The sequence below is a fragment of the Choloepus didactylus genome, chromosome 10 (assembly GCF_015220235.1).
Source record: "Choloepus didactylus isolate mChoDid1 chromosome 10, mChoDid1.pri, whole genome shotgun sequence".
Classification (NCBI taxonomy): Eukaryota; Metazoa; Chordata; class Mammalia; order Pilosa; family Megalonychidae; genus Choloepus; species Choloepus didactylus.
In genome coordinates, this window is record NC_051316.1 from 53,616,656 (window position 1) to 53,636,558 (window position 19,903).

At 39.2% G+C, this 19,903-nt stretch overlaps 1 protein-coding gene across 7 annotated transcripts in view; it reads left to right on the forward strand.

Moving 5' to 3' along the window:
* The window catches only part of PDCD1LG2 (programmed cell death 1 ligand 2), a 139,888-nt gene that overhangs the window by 77,481 nt on the left and 42,504 nt on the right, over positions 1–19,903 (forward strand). For 3 of the 7 annotated variants that reach the window (XR_005210624.1, XR_005210626.1, XR_005210627.1), the window contains one exon: positions 12,674–14,423. The gene's annotated coding sequence lies outside the window, so the exon portion shown is untranslated. Of the gene's footprint in view, positions 1–6; positions 385–12,673; positions 14,424–19,903 lie in introns of those variants that run through there. The other 4 variants (XR_005210623.1, XR_005210625.1, XR_005210622.1 and 1 more) reach the window with 4 other exon arrangements.

A 19,903-nucleotide genomic window follows, 5' to 3' on the forward strand; every position in this document is an offset into this window, starting at 1 on the left:
TAATAGGCACCAGGGGCGTTCCAAGCACCTATGGCTCTCAGAAACACCATGAAGTGGAAATCATTTTATAGAAGAGGAAACTGAACACTGAGAGGCTAAGTGACTTGCCCAAGGTCATGTAGCAAATGAGTAATGGAGGAGGAAATACACCCTGGCACTGTGGTTCCAAAGTTCATGTTCATAACCGCTATGCTGGGAATAAATAAGATGGGAATTTAGGAAGAGAGGAAATGGGCGGTATATTTTGTGGGGGACCCCTTCAGCAAGATTCCATTCCCACGCTTCAGAGGACTAATGAGGCACACAATCAGTGCTGTCCCATCCTGCTGACTGATGACTGAAGACCTGGGCTCCGATGCTGCCTCTGCCAAGAATTACTCTTATGTAAGTTACTTAATCTCTTTCAGTTTCATCTTCCTCATATGTAAAATAAGGAGAAATGAACTATGTCCAAAGTTATTCATTTTGTCAACATTTGTAGTAGCAAATGACTGGAAACAACCTAAAGTCCACTGACAGGAGACTGGCTAAAAAAAGAAATGACTGCATATTATAAAGTAGAATATAATGCAGCCATATAAAGCAATGAGGAATATATCTATATACCACTATAGAGTGATCTCCAGGATATATTGTTATGGGGAAAAAGTATGGTGCGGAACTGGGGATATAGTGTGCTACAATTTGAGGAAAGAAGGGTGAAGGAATATTTATGTTCCTTTGTGCTTATGTGTGCACAAATACAGGAATCCTATAGAATTAGTTCCTTCCGAGGAGAACTAGGTGGGTAAGAACAGGGACGTGAAGAGGGAAACTTTACCAGTTCGGATCCTGGCAGGAAAACACATGGCACACTCAAAAGGCATAACGTAGGAGGGTTTATAGAAATAATCATTCAACAAGGGGTGGACAGGGCTAAGGAACCCAACATGGTGTGGCCATGCACCCCTGGACTAGCTACACTCCTCAGCTCTAAGGAACAGGGGGTAGACAAGAGGCCACTGGACAGAAGCTGCAGCTTCTGTGGATGAAGCCAGCCACGGACGACCTGCAGCCTGGCAGGGAAGGAGCTGGAAAATAAATGCCCGGACCCCATTCTCCTCCTGCCCTCAGATCTCTTGCCAATGCTGTCCAATGGCCAAACCCTACCAGAAGCCAGAGGGCAGAGGAGACCCTCACAGCCCAAGGAAGGGTGGAAAGTGGAACTGGAGGGCACATAGACCACATCCACTGCAGTGACTATCTAGCTTCTTTTTACCTTGTAAATGTAGAACTAAATGAATATATAACTTATTTTTAAAATAAAATTTTTTTTGCACATGTAAAACAGAAATTGAAAACTAAAGGGTTAGACTATCAGGTTTCTAAGTCTCTTTTCCTCTCAGATTCTATTCTAATTTCTTTGAAGCACAAGTTTTTCACCTAATGACAATCCATGGCTCCACCTAGTGCCCATGCGCTGCCTCACGGTCTCCTTCTGGGGGAATCCTGGGCAGCCAGGCCTTAAATCACTGGGGTGTGATCAGTCTTCACTGCACCCGCTTGGCGAATGATCCTGTCCTCTAAAAGCAGAAAATAATTATTTGAGGACATAGAATATCTGTTGCGTTTTATTAAACAACAGCAACAACTAACCATAGTGGAAATATACTTGAATTCAATTTTGAACTAAATAATTATGATCTTTTTTTTTTAAATTTCAAACTGTTAGATAAATTGAGAGGTAAACAGTATGTGATCTAGGGCTATAAATCTTCTGAAAGCCCACTTTTGAGTTTGTCACTCCCCTGCTCGTATGTCCTTAATGCAGTGGTTCTCAACCCTGGCTGTAAAATAATATCCCCTGGGGGGGTGGTTAGAGAGCTCCTTTTGGAGATCCTAATTTAATTGGTTTGGGGAGGGCCTTGACATTGCATCAGTATTTTTTTTTAAAGCTCCCCAGTGATTGTAATGAGCAGCCAGGGCTGGGAGCCCCTCCTTTCATGATTCCTTGCTGCCTACTAGATGTACTTCTCTCACTACTCAGGATGTGCTTCCTTCTGCTTTAGACAAAACTAGGTGACTTATCAAACAATGTTCACCCTCTGTTCCTCAGCTCATGTTATACTCTATCTAGACTCCTTTGCCTCCCTGCTTTCTCTATCATGATTCTATATATTATTCCAGGCCCAGATTAAGAGCTGTCATCTCTGAATACTCCCCTGCCCCCTATTCCCAAATAGATGTTTCTTTCTCCTTTGAATTCCTGAAGATTTAAAAAATGACTTTTGTTTTTTCTTAATTGAAAATTAATACAACAATGATACAGTATTTTTTTACTTATAAAATTGACAGCAATAAAAAAATCTTGTATTTCTGTCTTCAGGGTTCATCCATGTTGTTGCATGTATCAGAAATTCATTCCTTTTTGCAGCTGAATACTATCCCATTGTATGTATCTATCACATTTTGTTTATCCATTCACCAGTTGATGCACACTTGGGTTGCTTTGTCTTTTGGCAATTGTAAATACTGCGGCTATGAATATCGGTGTGCAAATACCTGTTCAAGTCCCTGCTTTCAATTCTTTTGAGTATATAGTAGTGATATTGCTGGATCATATGGCAGTTCTATACATAATTTTCTGAGGAACCACCAAACTGTCTTCCACAGCAGCTGCACTATTTTACATTGTCACTAACAATGAATGAGTGTTCTTATTTCTCCATATCCTCTCCAACACTTGTAATTTTTTGTTTTTTTAATAGCAGCCATTCTAATGGATGGAAACGGCATCTCGTGTTTTTTTTTTTTTTTAATCATCATTTTATTGAGATATATTCACATACCACGCAGTCATACAAAACAAATTGTACTTTCGATTGTTTACAGTACCATTACATAGTTGTACATTCATCACCTAAATCAATCCCTGACACCTTCATTAGCACACACACAAAAATAACAAGAATAATAATTAGAGTGAAAAAGAGCAATTGAAGTAAAAAAGAACACTAGGTACCTTTGTCTGTTTGTTTGCTTCCCCTACTTTTCTACACATCCATCCATAAACTAGACAAAGTGGAGTTTGGTCCTTATGGCATTCCCAATCCCACTGTCACCCCTCATAAGCTACATTTTTATACAACTGTCTTCGAGATTCATGGGTTCTGGGTTGTAGTTTAATAGTTTCAGGTATCCACCACCAGCTACCCCAATTCTTTAGAACCTAAAAAAGGTTGTCTAAAGTGTGCGTAAGAGTGCCCACCAGAGTGATCTCTCGGCTCGTTTTGGAATCTCTCTGCCACTGAGGCTTATTTCATTTCCTTTCACATCCCCCTTTTAGTCAAGAAGATGTTCTCCATCCCACGATGCCGGGTCTACATTCCTCCCCGGGAGTCATATTCCACGTTGCCAGGGGGATTCACTTCCCTGGGTGTCTGATCCCACGTAGGGGGGAGGGCAGTGATTTCACCTTTCAAGTTGGCTTAGCCAGAGAGAGAGGGCCACATCTGAGCAACAAAGAGGCATTCAGGAGGAGACTCTTAGGCACAAATACAGGGAGGCCTAGCCTCTCCTTTGCAGCAGCCATCTTCCCAAGGGTAAAACTTATGGTAGAGGGCTCAACCCATCAAACCACCAGTCCCCTATGTCTGTGGTCATGTTAGCAACCATGGAGGTGGGGTAGGCGAATACCCCTGCATTCTCCACAGGCTCCTCAAGGGGGCACTACATCTTTTTTTTTTTTTTTTTCCTTGTTTGTCTTTTTTCTTTTTTTTTTTTTTTTAACTTTCCCTTCTTTTTTCAAATCAACTGTATGAAAAAAAAAGTTAAAAAGAAAACAAACATACAATAAAAGAACATTTCAAAGAGACCATAGCAAGGGAGTAAGAAAAAGACAACTAACCTAAGATAACTGCTTAACTTCCAACATGTTCCTACTTTACCCCAAGAAAGTTACATAATATAGCAACATTTCAGTGAACTTGTTCCTACTACATCCATCAGAAATTAACAGACCATAATCATTTCTGGGCATCCCCAGAACGTTAAATAGCTTATCTGTTCTTCTTGGATTATTGTTCCCCCTTCCTTAATTGCTCTCTACTGCTAGTTCCCCTACATTCTACATTATAAACCATTTGTTTTACATTTTTCAAAGTTCACATTAGTGGTAGCATATAATATTTCTCTTTTTGTGCCTGGCTTATTTCGCTCAGCATTATGTCTTCAAGGTTCATCCATGTTGTCATATGTTTCACCAGATCGTTCCTTCTTACTGCCGCGTAGTATTCCATCGTGTGTATATACCACATTTTATTTATCCACTCATCTGTTGAAGGACATTTGGGTTGTTTCCATCTCTTGGCAATTGTGAATAATGCTGCTATGAACATTGGCGTGCATATATCTGTTCGTGTCACTGCTTTCCGATCTTCCGGGTATATACCGAGAGGTGCAATCGCTGGATCGAATGGTAACTCTATATCTAGTTTTCTAAGGAACTGCCAGACTGACTTCCAGAGTGGCTGAACCATTATACAGTCCCACCAACAATGAATAAGAGTTCCAATTTCTCCACATCCCCTCCAGCATTTGTAGTTTCCTGTTTGTTTAATGGCAGCCATTCTAACCGGTGTTAGATGGTATCTCATTGTGGTCTTAATTTGCATCTCTCTAATAGCTAGTGAAGATGAACATTTTTTCATGTGTTTCTTGGCCATTTGTATTTCCTCTTCAGAGAACTGTCTTTTCATATCTTTTGCCCATTTTATAATTGGGCTGTCTGTACTATTGTCATTGAGTTGTAGGATTTCTTTGTATATGCAAGATATCAGTCTTTTGTCAGATACATGGTTTCCAAAAATTTTTTCCCATTGAGTTGGCTGCCTCTTTACCTTTTTGAGAAATTCCTTTGAGGTGCAGAAACTTCTAAGCTTGAGGAGTTCCCATTTATCTATTTTCTCTTTTGTTGCTTGTGCTTTGGGTGTAAAGTCTAGGAAGTGGCCTCCTAATACAAGGTCTTGAAGATGTTTTCCTACATTATCTTCTAGGAGTTTTATGGTACTTTCTTTTATATTGAGATCTTTGGTCCATTTTGAGTTAATTTTTGTGTAGGGGGTGAGGTAGGGGTCCTCTTTCATTCTTTTGGATATGGATATCCAACTCTCCCAGCCCCATTTGTTGAAAAGACCATTATGGCTCAGTTCGGTGACTTTGGGGGCCTTATCAAAGATCAGTCGGCCATAGATCTGAGGGTCTATCTCTGAATTCTCAATTCGATTCCATTGATCTATATGTCTATCTTTGTGCCAGTACCATGCTGTTTTGGCAACTGTGGCTTTATAATAAGCTTCAAAGTCAGGGAGTGTAAGTCCTCCCACTTCGTTTTTCTTTTTTAGAGTGTCTTTAGCAATTCGAGGCATCTTTCCTTTCCAAATAAATTTGATAACTAGCTTTTCCAAGTCTGCAAAGTAGGTTGTTGGAATTTTGATTGGGATTGCATTGAATCTGTAGATGAGTTTGGGTAGAATTGACATCTTAATGACATTTAGTCTTCCTATCCATGAACATGGAATATTTTTCCATCTTTTAAGGTCCCCTTCTATTTCTTTTAGTAGAGTTATGTAGTTTTCTTTGTATAGGTCTTTTACATCTTTGGTTAAGTTTATTCCTAGGTACTTGATTTTTTTAGTTGCTATTGAAAATGGTATCTTTTTCTTGAGTGTCTCTTCAGTTTGTTCATTTCTAGCATATAGAAACATTACTGACTTATGTGCATTAATCTTGTATCCCGCTACTTTGCTAAATTTGTTTATTAGCTCTAGTAGGTGTATCGTTGATTTCTCAGGGTTTTCTAGATATAAGATCATATCATCTGCAAACAATGACAGTTTTACTTCTTCTTTTCCAATTTGGATGCCTTTTATTTCTTTGTCTTGCCGGATTGCCCTGGCTAGCACTTCCAGCACAATGTTGAATAACAGCGGTGACAGCGGGCATCCTTGTCTTGTTCCTGATCTTAGAGGGAAGGCTTTCAGTCTCTCACCATTGAGTACTATGCTGGCTGTGGGTTTTTTCATATATGCTCTTTATCATGTTGAGGAAGTTTCCTTCAATTCCTACCTTTTGAAGTGTTTTTATCAAAAAGGGATGTTGGATTTTGTCAAATGCTTTTTCAGCATCTATTGAGATGATCAATTGATTTTTCCCTTCGAGTTTTTAATGTGTTGTAATACATTGATTGTTTTTCTGATGTTGAACCATCCTTGCATGCCTGGAATGAACCCCACTTGGTCATGGTGTATGATTTTTTTAATGTGTCTTTGGATTCGATTTGCAAGTATTTTGTTGAGGATTTTTGCATCTATATTCATTAGGGAGATTGGCCGGTAGTTTTCCTTTTTTGTAGCATCTTTGCCTGGTTTTGGTATTAGATTGATGTTAGCTTCATAAAATGAGTTAGGTAGTGTTCCATTTTTTTCAATGTTTTGAAAGAGTTTGAGTAAGATTGGTGTCAGTTCTTTCTGGAAAGTTTGGTAGAATTCCCCTGTGAAGCCATCTGGCCCTGGGCATTTATTTGTGGGAAGATTTTTGATGACTGATTGGATCTCTTTGCTTGTGATGGGTTGGTTGAGGTCTTCTATTTCTTCTCTGGTCAGTCTAGGTTGTTCATATGTTTCCAGGAAATTGTCCATTTCTTCTACATTATCCAGTTTGTTGCCATACAGTTGTTCATAATATCCTCTTATAATTTTTTTAATTTCTTCAGGATCTGCAGTTATATCACCTTTTTCATTCATTATTTTGTTTATATGGGTCTTCTCTCTTTTGATTTTGTCAGTCTAGCTAGGGGCTTGTCAATCTTGTTGATCTTCTCAAAGAACCAACTTTTGGTGATATTTATCCTTTCTATTGTTTTTTTGTTCTCTATGTCATTTATTTCTGCTTTAATCCTTGTTATTTCTTTTCTTGTACTTGGTTTAGGATTGGTTTGCTGTTCATTTTCTAGCTTCTTCAGTTGATCCATTAGTTCTTTGATTTTGGCTCTTTCTTCCTTTTTAATATATGCGTTTAGTGCTATAAATTTCCCCCTTAGCACTGCTTTTGCTGCAGCCCATAGGTTTTGGTATGTTGTGTTCTCATTTTCATTCGTCTCTATATATTTAGCAATTTCTCTTGCTATTTCTTCTTTAACCCACTGATTGTTTAGGAGTGTGTTGTTTAACCTCCAGGTATTTGTGAATTTTCTAAGTCTCTGATGGTTATTGACTTCTAATTGTATTCCATTGTGGTCAGAGAATGTGCTTTGAATAATTTCAATCTTTTTAAATTATTGAGGCTTGTTTTATGTCCCAGCATATGATCTATTCTGGAGAAAGTTCCGTGAGCACTAGAAAAGTATGTGTATCCTGGTGATTTGGGATGTAATGTCCTGTATATGTCTGTTAAATCTAATTCATTTATCAGATTGTTTAGGTTTTCAATTTCCTTATTGGTCTTCTGTCTGGTTGATCTATCTATAGGAGAGAGTGATGTGTTGAAGTCTCCCACAATTATTGTGGAAACATCAATTGCTTCCTTTAGTTTTGCCAATGTTTCTCTCATGTATTTTGTGGCACCTTGATTGGGTGCATAGACATTTACGATTGTTATTTCTTCTTGCTGAATTGCCCCTTTTATTAGTATGTAGTGGCCTTCTTTGTCTCTCAAAACATCCCTGCATTTGAAGTCTATTTTATCTGAGATTAATATTGCTACACCTGCTTTCTTTTGGCTGTAGCTTGCATGAAATATTTTTTTCCATCCTTTCACTTTCAGTTTCTTTGTGTCCCTGTGTCTAAGATGAGTCTCTTGTATGCAACATATTGATGGTTCATTTTTTTTGATCCATTCTGCGAATCTATATCTTTTAATTGGGGAGTTTAATCCATTTACATTCAACGTTAAAACCGTGAAGGCATTTCTTGAATCGGCCATCTTATCCTTTGGATTATGTTTGCCATATTTTTCCCTCTCTCTATTAATATCCTTTATTGTACCCATACCGAATCTCTTTAGTACTGAACCTTTCTCCAAGTCTCTCTGTCCTGTCTTTGTGTCTGTAGGGCTCCCTTTAGTATCTCCAGTAGGGCAGGTCTCTTGTTAGCAAATTCTCTCAGCATTTGTTTGTCTGTGAAAAATTTAAGCTCTCCCTCAAATTTGAAGGAGAGCTTTGCTGGATAAAGTATTCTTGGCTGGAAATTCCTCTCACTCAGAATTTTAAATATATCGTGCCACTGCCTTCTCGCCTCCATGGTGGCTGCTGAGTAGTCACTACTTAGTCTTATGCTGTTTCCTTTGTATGTGGTGAATTGCTTTTCTCTTGCTGCTTTCAGAACTTGCTCCTTCTCTTCTATGTTTGACAGTGTGATCAGTATATGTCTCGGAGTGGGTTTTTTTGGATTTATTCTATTTGGAGTTCGCTGAGCATTTATGATTTGTGTATTTATGTTGTTTAGAAGATTTGGGAAGTTTTCCCCAACAATTTCTTTGAATACTCTTCCTAGACCTTTACCCTTTTCTTCCCCTTCTGGGACACCAATGAGTCTTATATTCGGACGTTTCATATTATCTATCATATCCCTGAGGTCCATTTCGAGTTTTTCAATTTTTTTCCCCATTCTTTCTTTTATGCTTTCATTTTCCATTCTGTCATCTTCCAGGTCACTGATTCGTTGTTCAACTTCCTCTAGTCTTGTACTATGAGTGTCCAGAATCTTTTTAATTTGGTCAACAGTTTCTTTAATTTCCATAGGATCATCCATTTTTTTATTTAGTCTTGCAATGTCTTCTTTATGCTCTTCTAGGGTCTTCTTGATTTCCTTCATATCCCGTACTATGGTCTCATTGTTCATCTTTAGTTCTTTGAGTAGCTGCTCTAGGTGTGTCTCTTCTGGTCTTTTGATTTGGGTGCTTGGGCTTGGGTTATCCATATCGTCTGGTTTTTTCATATGCTTTATAATTTTCTGTTGTTTTTGGCCTCGTGGCATTTGCTGACCTTGTTAGGGTTCTTTTAGGGTTTGTAGACCAGTTGAAGTCCTTATCTCTAATTTATCAGATCTACAGCTTCGTGGAGTACACTTTCTCTAACTAACCAGCAGGTGGCGTCCACGAGCCACCTGTTCTCCACAAGCCAGATCTCCCCTGCTTAGCCTTTTTGGTGAGTGGGGGAGTGAGTCTTGTGGGGCCCAATTGGTTGTCCCAAGCTTGCGTGTGTAGTTGGTGTTGCCTGCCCTGTATGTGGGGCGTGTTTCTGGGCAGTCGGGGAGGGGGGGTGGCCCTAACAATCAAATCTCCCTGATGATCCTAGAGTTTTAAAGCTGCTGCAATAGTCTAATCCTTCAGTTCAGTCCTGCCACAGTTTGTCTCTGCCACTGACCCACAAGTCTTTGGTATTGGCGTATGGCTCCTGAGACTTGCAAGTGGGCCCCTCTTCCAGGCTGTGCACCCCGGGTCCTCTGTTGAGGGATGACTGTGCTATGTCACAGGTGAGTGCCGTCCCCCCAGGGCAGTTCTGGGCTGCTGGGCTGTGTTGGGAGGCTCCCAGTCTGCTCAAATGATGGCTGAATGGGGCTCTGTTAATTCACACTGTTCCCCCTTCCCAGCTCTGGGACATTCAGCTGAGGTTGCAGGGAAGGCTAATGTCCACGCCCAGTTTTGTGGTGTGTGCCTGTTATTTGAAGCACTTCCGTCACACTGGGTTGTCTGGGGCAGCTCTGGGCTATGGGGCTGGCGATGGGCAGGAGTGTTTCCTGTCCACCAGGATGATGGCTGTGAGCGGACACCCCCCTTTTCTTGGGAAGTTGTGTTGTTTAGTGAATTTTCTCAGCCACTGGATTATTGCCTTTTGTCTCAGAGCTCTCTTAGTTCTGCTCTTGACTTGACGTGCCCAAATTTCAATTCTTTGAAGCTTTCTGTATTGAGCTTCTTAGAGTAATTGTTTTAGAAAAAGCAAAAAGGATTTAAAAAAAAAAAAAAAAAAAAAAAAAAAAAACGGCCCTCCTCAGAGATCTAATGGGTTATTGAAATGCTAATAGACAAAGCAACCAGGGCCATTAAGGAAAGGTGCACAGGGCAGAGAGATCAGCCTTGCTTCGGGATTTGCATATGTGCCTCAAGGCCTGATCTCCGCCCTTCCCCTTTCTGTGTTCACCAGAACTCCAAAAATCCTCTGCTTTTATTTTGGAGTTTTTCGTGTTGTTTTTTTTCTATGCCTGTCTCCTCTCTGCTGGGCTGGCTGCTCTCAGAGTCTCTGGTGTCTGGTCTCAGTCTATCTATGGTTGGAGTTTGAATCAGTAGAATGAGTTTCCGATAAGAGCAGCCACTGCAATTCTCCCTTCTCCTTCCTGGAGCTGACAGCCCCTCCTCCCCCGGGACTGAGCCTGGCAGGGAGGGGCGCGGGTCCCCTGGCCGCAAAAACTTACAGATTTCGCTGATCTCAGTAGTTCCACGTTTTCATGAGTGTTGTATGAAGTATGCCCAAAGACAGATTGCTCTGTGGTGTCCAGTCCACGCAGTTCCTGGCTTTTTACCTACTTTCCTGGAGGAGTAACTAAAACATACAGCTCACCAGTCTGCCATCTTGCCCCGCCTCCCTCGTGTTTTTTTTTAAATTCAGTTTTATTGATATGTATTCACATACAGTCGTCCACAGCATACAATCAGTTTTCACAGCACCATTGTGTAGTTGTGCTTCATCACCACAATCAGTTTTTGAACATTTTCATTACTCCAAAAAAAAAAATAAATAAATAAAAATAAAAATAAAAATAGAAGTAAAAAAGAACACCTAAAACATCCCACCCCCCCATCCCACCCTAGCTTTCAATTTTTGCCCCCACTTTTTCTGCTCATCAGTCCATACACTGGATAAAGGGAGTGTGAGCCACAAGGTTTTCACAATCACACGTCACACCATGTAATATACATAGTTATACAATCATCTTCAAGAATCAAGGCTACTGGGTTGCAGTTTGATATTTTCAGGTATTTCCTTCTAGCTATTCCAATACACTAAAAACTAAAAAGGGATATCTATATAGCGCGTAAGAATACCCTCCAGAATGACCTCTTGACTCCATTTGAAATCTCTCAGCCACTGAAACTTTATTTCATATCATTTCGCTTCCCCCTTTTGGTCAAGAAGATGTTCTCAATCCCATGATGCCAGGTCCAGGATCTTCCCCGGGAGTCATATACTACATTGCCAGGGAGATTTACATTGTGGTTTGATTTGCATTCCCTGATGGCTAATGTTGTTTATCTTTTCTTGTTCTTTCTAGCCATTTGCATATCTTCTTTTGAGAGATGTCTGTTCAAGTCTTTTGACCATTTTTAAATTGGGCTGTTTGTCTTTTTGTTGTTGAGTTGAAGGAATTAGAATAAGCAAACTCATAGAGTTAGAATCTAGACTATAGGTACCAGGGGATGGTGGTGGGATAGGGAATGGGAAATTAAGGCTTAAAATGTGCAGGTTTCCTATTTGGAACAATGGAAATGTTTTGGTAATAGATGGTGGTGATGGTAGCATAACATTGTGAACACAATTAACAGCACTGAGGTATAGATCTGAATGTGGTTAAAAGGGAGAATGTTAGGTTATGTATATGGTAACAGAATAAAAATTTTTTAAAAATCCATGGAACTGTACTACACAAACAGTGAACCCTAAACTAAACCATGGACTATAGTTAATAGTACAATTATAAAAGTGTGCTTTCATCAATTGCAAAAATTGTTCCACACCAATACAAGTTGTTAATAATAGGGTGGGATATGGGAATCCTATATTTTATGCAATAGGTATCAAAATACATTCTATTTGACCCAGCATTTGCAATTCTAGGAATTCATCCTACTCACATAATCATACACATCGGCAAAAATGCCTGTAAAAGAATACTCATCAAAGCTTTGTTCATAATAGCAAATAGGAAACAACCAAAATGTCCCATTAGTAGACATTGTATAGATGTCTGTACATCTATAAAATGGCATGCTAAGCTGACATTAAAAAAAAAAAACCAATACAAGGTACATCTACACATGCAATTCTAAAATAGACTGTTAAGTGGGAAAAAGATCCAATGCAATATTATAGGACGTTCCCATTTATTTTTTTTAACGAAGGAATAAATATGTATATATCCATGCTTGCAATGCATTGAGTATCACTGGAAGGACACACAAGCAACTGTGAACAGTGACTGACTCTAGAGAAGTAAACTGACTGGGGTTTAAAATGATAAAACTCATGAACCTATCACCAAATATAAGGATTAAAACTTTACCAATACCTTTACATCTACGTCATATAGCCTTTGTGCAAATTAGGGAAAGGGTCCCCTTCCTTGGGTTGGGTGCAACCCTGCACCAGGGGTCATTGGTTGGCAAACAGAACACAGGCTGGATTACATACCTTACTTCTGCCCTTGTGCTTTTTTTGTCCATAGGTTAATGGAACTACACTGTACATATTCTCCTGTATTTGTCTTTTTTACTCAGATTTTGTTTGTAAGATAGATATTGCATGTAGAGTACACTAATTTTCACTGCTATTTAATATTCCATTGTATGACTATCCCTCAATTTATTTATCATTTCTCCTGTTGATGAGTATTTTGCTTATTTCCGTATATTTGCTATTTCACAGAGTGCTGCCATGAACATTCTTGTACACGTCTTTTGGTGGATTGTGCAAGAACTGTTTCACTCCCAAGCAAGGACATTATTGTACAACAATAGAAGTGTGTCATGGGATTATGTTCATGGAATTCACTGGTGTTGTCACGTCCCTGTTACCCTGAAGTAGTCAGCCAGACAGAACAGTGAGATGGCCTTTTGAAGATTCAGGTAAGTGACAGCTGGCTGGCAATATTTTGTGGGGCAGAAGCAATGTCCTCCAGGTATGGGACCTCTAATCAGTGATGGTTTTCTGGGTGCTGTATCTCCCATAGTCAGAATTGATGGGTCCAGGATTCAAGGGATGGAAATGAGAATGGTTCCTCTCACTATTGTCCCTAATGACCCACTGGTAAAGTCTTGCTACCTGTCTCTACAACTTTGGACTCTGCTGGCTTAGAAGTTTCCATTCCCAAGGGAAGAATGCTTCCACCAGGACACAGAGCAATACACAGAGCAATGATTTCATTGAACTGGAATTTGAGACTGCCTCCTGGCTACTTTATATTCCTCATATTAGTGACTCAACAGACAAAGAATGAGGAGATTGCACTGACTGTGTTGACTGAACTTATCAAAGAGAGACTGAGTGCTACTACACAATGGGGGGAAAGAGAAGTATATCTGGAATGCAGGTCATCCTTAGGGTGCCTGTTAGTACTCCCCTGTCCTGTGATTTATGTCAATGGAAAACAACAACAACCTAGTATAAGCAGGACTGCTAACAGCCCAGACCCTTCAGAAATGAACATCACAGAGTCACACTACCAGGCAAGGATCCATGACCAGCTGAGGTATTTTCTGAGAGCAAAGGGATATGGATTGGGTAGTAGAAGTAATTATAGAGTCAGCTGTGAGCACGTGATCAGTTACAGAAATGGGGGCCATAATAGTTATGAGAATTCCTAATTTTATATGAATATATTTGTACATATATTAACTGATTTTTTTTCTTCTCCTATTCTATCTCCCAACAATCTAAAATAAGATGTGTTAATAGAAGTTAACCTTATGTCTCAGTATTTCAATTACAGGATTTCAAAAGGTGAATGTTACTCAACTAAAAGAGGAATGAATATCCCAAAACTGAATAAAGAAAAGTGAGAACTTCTTTTGGGAAGAAGGTTGATGTGTTTAACTCCATGCTGAATGGCGCTAGCTTCCCCTTGAGGGCAGCCCCACCACTGAAGCTGCAGTTTTGGAGGTGGTGAGACACCAATGCAGATTCCAGTCCATCCTTGTGGGTTCCAGTGTGTCCTTGCTTCTCTCACTTCACATCTTGACTGCCTCTCCTGTGGACTTTGGGCTGCAGCTCTAGACACACAAACAACAGTCTTACGTAAGTAATGCTTACACAATTAATTCCCACAATTGCTAACAGCCAAATCCCCATAAAAATCCCTTATTACATCTATTTCTCTTAGTGCTTCTGCTTCTCCGAACAAACTCCAACTGATAAATTTGGGTTGTTTTCGTTTTTGTTTTACTCTTGCAAAATGCTACTCTGAACATTCAGGTTCATGTTTTCTGGTGCAGTTGTACAAGTTTCTCTAAAATACTTCCCTGAGAGTACTTATTGCTGGGTTGTAGGGAATGCAAGTCTTAAACTTTAAAAGATAATGCCACATGAAAAGTTGCTCAGCTTCACTAGCTGTTAGGGAAATGCAAATCAAAACCACAATGAGATATCATTCCACACCTACTAGAATGGGTGCCATTAAACAAACAGGAAACTACAAGAGTGGGAGAGGATGTGGAGAAACTGGAACACTTATTCACTGCGGGTGTGAATGTAAAATGGTACAGCTGCTGTGGAGGACAGTTTGGCAGGTCCTCAGAAAACCAACCAAAGAGTTGCCTTATGGACTGGAAATATCACTACTTGGTATACATACACAGAAGTACTGAAAGCAAGGACTTGAACAGACATTTGCACACCAGTGTTCATGGCATCATTATTCACAATTGCCAAAAGATGGAAACAACCCAACTGTCCATCAACAAATGAATGGAAAAACTAAACGTGGTATATACACACAATGGAATATTATTCAGCAGTAAGAAGGAATGAAGTCCTGATGCATGCGACAGTATGGATGAACCTTGAGGCCGTTATGTTAAGTGAAATAAGTCAGACACAAAAAATATGTAAACTCATAGACATAAAAATCTAGAATAGAGCTCACCAGGACATAGAATGAGGCTAGAGAATGGGGAGTGGTTGCTTAATATGTACAGAATTTTTAACTAGGTCAGACTTAAACATTTGGAAATGGATAGAGCTGATGGTAGCATGTTATTGTGAGTATAATTAACAGTGCTGAATTGGGGGTGAATGTGGTAGAAGGAAGTTCAGAGTCATGTATATCACCAGAAGGAAAGCTGAAGGTTAAAACATAGGAATGTATAACACAGTGAATCTTGTGGATGATGACTGTGATTAACTGTACAAATATTAAAATGTTCTTTCATGAACTTGAACAAATGGATGACACTATTACAAGAGGTTAATAATAGAAGGGTGTATGGAAAAAATGTAACTATTGCAAACTATGGACTATAGTTAACAGTGGTCTCTTTTTTTTATTTTGAAATAAATTCAAAGTTATAGGAACAGTTGCAAAAACAATGCTAACCCCATACACAGAATTCCATCATACCCTGAACCCCCTCCCCGATAGCTCAGTCCACCAACTTTAATGTGCTGTCACATCGCTATTTCTTTCCCTCCCTCCCTTGTTGCTGATGAGGAGTCTGCCATCACTCTTTTTGTTGTTCCTTTATAGGCAATCTGTCTTTTCTCTATGAGCTACTTTTTAAAAAAATTTTTTTAAATTTTTTTAATTGAGATTGTTCATATAGCATACAATTATCCAAAGATCCAAAGTGTACAGTTGCCCACGATACTATCATACAGCTGTGCTTCCATCACCACAATTAATTTTTTTTCAATTTTTAGAACATTTTCATTATTCCAGAAAAGAAATAAAGACAAAAAAAGGAAACTCAAATCCTCCCATAGCCCTAACCACCCCCCTCTATTATTAACTCATAGTATTGGTATAGTATATTTGTTACTGTTGATGAAAGAATGTTAAAATACTACTAACTGGAGTATATAGTATGCAGTAGGTATATACTTTTCCTATATGCCCCTCTATTATTAATTTCTAGTTATAGTGTCATACATTTGTTCTAGTCTATGAGAGAGATTCTAATATTTGTACAGTTAATCATGGACATTGTCCACCACAAGATTCACTGTTTTATACATTCCCATCTTTTAACCTCCAACATTCCTTCTGGTGACATACGTGATTCTGAGCTTACCCTTTCCACCACATTCACACACCATTCAGCACTGTTAGTTATTCTCACAATGTGCTACCATCACCTCTGTCCATTTCCAAATGTTTAAGTTCACCCTAGTTGAACATTCTGTTCATAATAAGCAACTGCTCCCCATTCTTTAGCCTCGTTCTATATCCTGATAACTTACATTTCATGTCTATGAGTTTACATATTATAATTAGTTCATATCAGTGAGACCCTGCAATATTTGTCCTTATGTGTCTGTCTTATTTCACTCAATATAGTGCCCTCAAGCTTTCTTCATCAACCAATTTTTTTAAAGACGGTTTTGTTCACACACCATACATTCTGTCCTAAGTAAACAATCGATGGTTCCCTATATAGTCATGTATTTATGTATTCACCACCATTGCCTCTATCTATATAAGAATATCTCAATTTTTTCCACAAAGAAGGAGGAAGAGAAGAAGGTAGAGAAACAAAAGAAAAAAGAAAAAACAAAGAGAGGAACAAAACAAAACAAAACAAAACGTGACAGCTAGGAAACAACAAAAGGAAAGATAGCATTAAACTAAAGTAGAATAAAACAGTCAGACAACATCACCAATGCCAGGAGTCCCATACCCTTCCTCCATGTCCCCCCTTCCATATGCGTTTAGCTTTGGTATATTGCCTTTGTTATATTGAAGGGAGCATAATACAATGTTTCTGTTAATTATAGTCTCTAGTTTGCATTGATTGTATTTCCCCCCCCAATCCCATCCTATTTTTAACACCTTGCAATATTGACACTCATTTGTTCTACCTCACGTAAAAACATATTTGTACCTTTTATCACAATCGTTGAGCACCCTAGGTTTCACTGAGTTATACAGTCCCAGTCTCTATCTTTACTCTTTCCTTCTGGTGTCCCACATGCTCCTAACCTTCCTCTTTCAACCATACTCACAGTCATCTTTGTTCAGTGTACTTACATTGCCGTGTTACTATCTCCAGTAATTGTGTTCCAAACTTCTTACTCCTGTCTTTTCCTTTCTGTCTGCAGTGCTCCGTTTAGTGTTTGCTGTAGAGCAGGTACCTTTTTCACAAACTCGGTCACTGTCTGTTTGTCAGAGAATATTTTAAGGTCTCCCTCATATTTGAAGGACAATTTTGCTGGATATAGGATTCTTGAATGGTGGTTTTTCTCTTTCAGTATCTTAAATATATCACCCCACTTCCTTCTCGCCTCCGTGGTTTCTATTGAGAAATCCGCACATAGTCTTATCAAGCTTCCTTTGTATGTGATGGATCACTTTTCTCTTGCTGCTTTCAGGATGCTCTCTTTATCTTTGATGTTTGATAATCTGATTATTAAGTGTCTTGGTGTAGGCATATTCACATCTATTCTGTTTGGGGTATGCTATGCTTCTTGGATCCGTAATTTTGTGTCTTTCATAAGAGATGGGAAATTTTCATTGATTATGTCCTCTATTATTGCTTCGCCTCTTTTCCTTTCTCTTCTTCTTCTGGGACACTCATGACAGGTACATTCCTGCACTTCATGTTGTCATTCAATTCCTGGAGATGTTGCTTATATTTTTCCATTCTTTTCTCTATCTGTTCTTTTGTGTGTAGGCTTTCAAGTGTCTTGTTCTCCAGTTCTTGAGTATTTTCTTCTGCCTCTTGAGATCTGCTGTTGTATGTCTCCATTGTGTTTCTCATCTCTTGTGTTGTGCCTTTCATTTCCATAGATTCTGCTAGTTGTTTTTTCGAAGTTTCAATTTCTACCTTATGTATGCCCAGTGTTTTCATTGTACACTTCATCTCTTTTACCATATCTTCCCTAAACTTTAATTGATTTAGCATTAGTTGTTTCAATTCCTGTATCTCAGTTGATGTGTAAGTTTGTTCCTTTGACTGGGCCATAACTTCATTTTTCTTAGTGTAGATTGTAGTTTTCTGTTGTCTAGGTATCTGGTTTCCTTGGTTACCTCAATCAGGTTTTCCCAGACCAGAACGGGCTCAGATCTTGGAAGAAGGCAATAGTATCTGGTTTCCCTGAGGGTGTCTTAGAAGATTGATACACCCTGTGAGGCCTCAAGTCACTGTGCTTTTCTGCCCAGCAGGTGGCTCCTGTTAGCCTGTAGCTCCAAACTAGGGTAAGGAGGTGTGGCACATGGCTGTTTTCCCCCAGGCTCTGGGGTCTGGTTCTGAATGGAAGGCAGGTAGTAGAGCTGAGCCCCACCCCCTTCCTCTTAGGGAAGATACACTCCCTGGGGAGATATCATTTGCATTTGAATAGTCTCTCTGCCTGTGATATCTCCACCTTTGTCTGGGTCAGAGCACTGGAAACTGAAAATGGCTGAGGCTTTCTCCACTGAGATGAAAAAGGGACATAAAGCCCCCTTCAGGGCCAGTCCATAGCCACCCTCAGTTTCACCCATCAGCCAGAGATAGCACCTGGTCCTCTGGGCTCCTCCTCCCTCCCAAAGTGGTCCTCTAGCTCTCTAAGGTCAGTCGTCACCAAGAGCCTCTGTCTGCTTGTTGGGGATACATAGCTTGTATTGAGCAGTCCACGTTTGTTAATTAAAACCTTGGTTGGAACAGGGCTGAGTTATATTTGCTTGCTTGGAGAGTGCTGTTCTCTATCACAGCGAGGCTCTGTAGTTTGGGCTGCCAGTGGGGGGAGGGATCTCGCAGCTTGGATCCACAGTTTTTACTTACAGATTTTATGCTACCATCTCAGGCATTCCTCCCAATTCAGGTTGGTGTATGATGAGTGGACAGTCATGTTTATCCCCCAGCAGATATTCCAGATTATTTACTAGTTGTTCCTGGTTGTTTATTAGTTGTTCCAGGGGCACCAACTAGCTTCCACTCCTCTCTATGCCACCATCTTCTTCCAGAAAGCTAGTTTTTAAACACTTACCAGCACATCACTGGTCACATGCATTGCATATTGGGATTTATGGTTTGTCTATAAATTTGGGGGGGGGGGACTTTTTTGAAAAACAGAAGTCTACTTTTAATATAGTTAAATTTGTCAATCTTTTCAGTTTCGGTCATGCTTTTTTTGTGTGTCTTGTTTAAGAAATTCTTCTCTACCCCATGCCATGAATTTCTTTTTGAAATTTGAAAATACTGGCTTTCACATCAAAGTCTTGAATAACATCTACAATTGACTTTGATATATTGTGTGAGGTAAGAGTCCAGTATCAGGTTTTTTCCATATGGATATTAAATTGTCACAGTACCACTGATTGACAAATCCTTCCTTATCACAGTATTTACAATACCACCTGCCATATATTATGTCCACATATGTTTGGGTCTGTTTCCAGAATTTCAGTAGTACTCCATTACTCCACATGTCTATTGCAGCATCTGTACCACACTATCTTCATTATTATAACTGTATTATGAAAGCCTCCAAATCTGATGGGGCAAGTCTCCCCACCTTATTCTTTTCCTAGAGGATCTTATTATTTTTTGGCTTTTGGTAATCCATATAAATTTTAGAATTAACTTGTCAGTTTCTTAGAAAAAAACTCATTGAGATTTAGAATTAAATTGCATTGACTGTGTAGATCAAATTGGGCAGAATTGGCAACTTTATAATAGACACATGGGTCTTGCACAACTTTCATTAGATAAACCTTACACTTTGTTGCTGTTATTGTAAATTGCATTGTTTCAAAATTATATTTTATGTTTATTGCTGATGTATAAAAAATATTTGTGTGTATTGGTCTTCTAGTCAGCCGTGTTGCTAAGCTCTCTTATTATTATTATCTGTTTGTCTGGATATTCTTCGGAACATTCTAAGTAGACAATTATATCTTTGTGTATAATAGCTATTCCAATATTTCTACCTTTTACTTCTTTTTCCAGTCTTTGTACTTTCTTA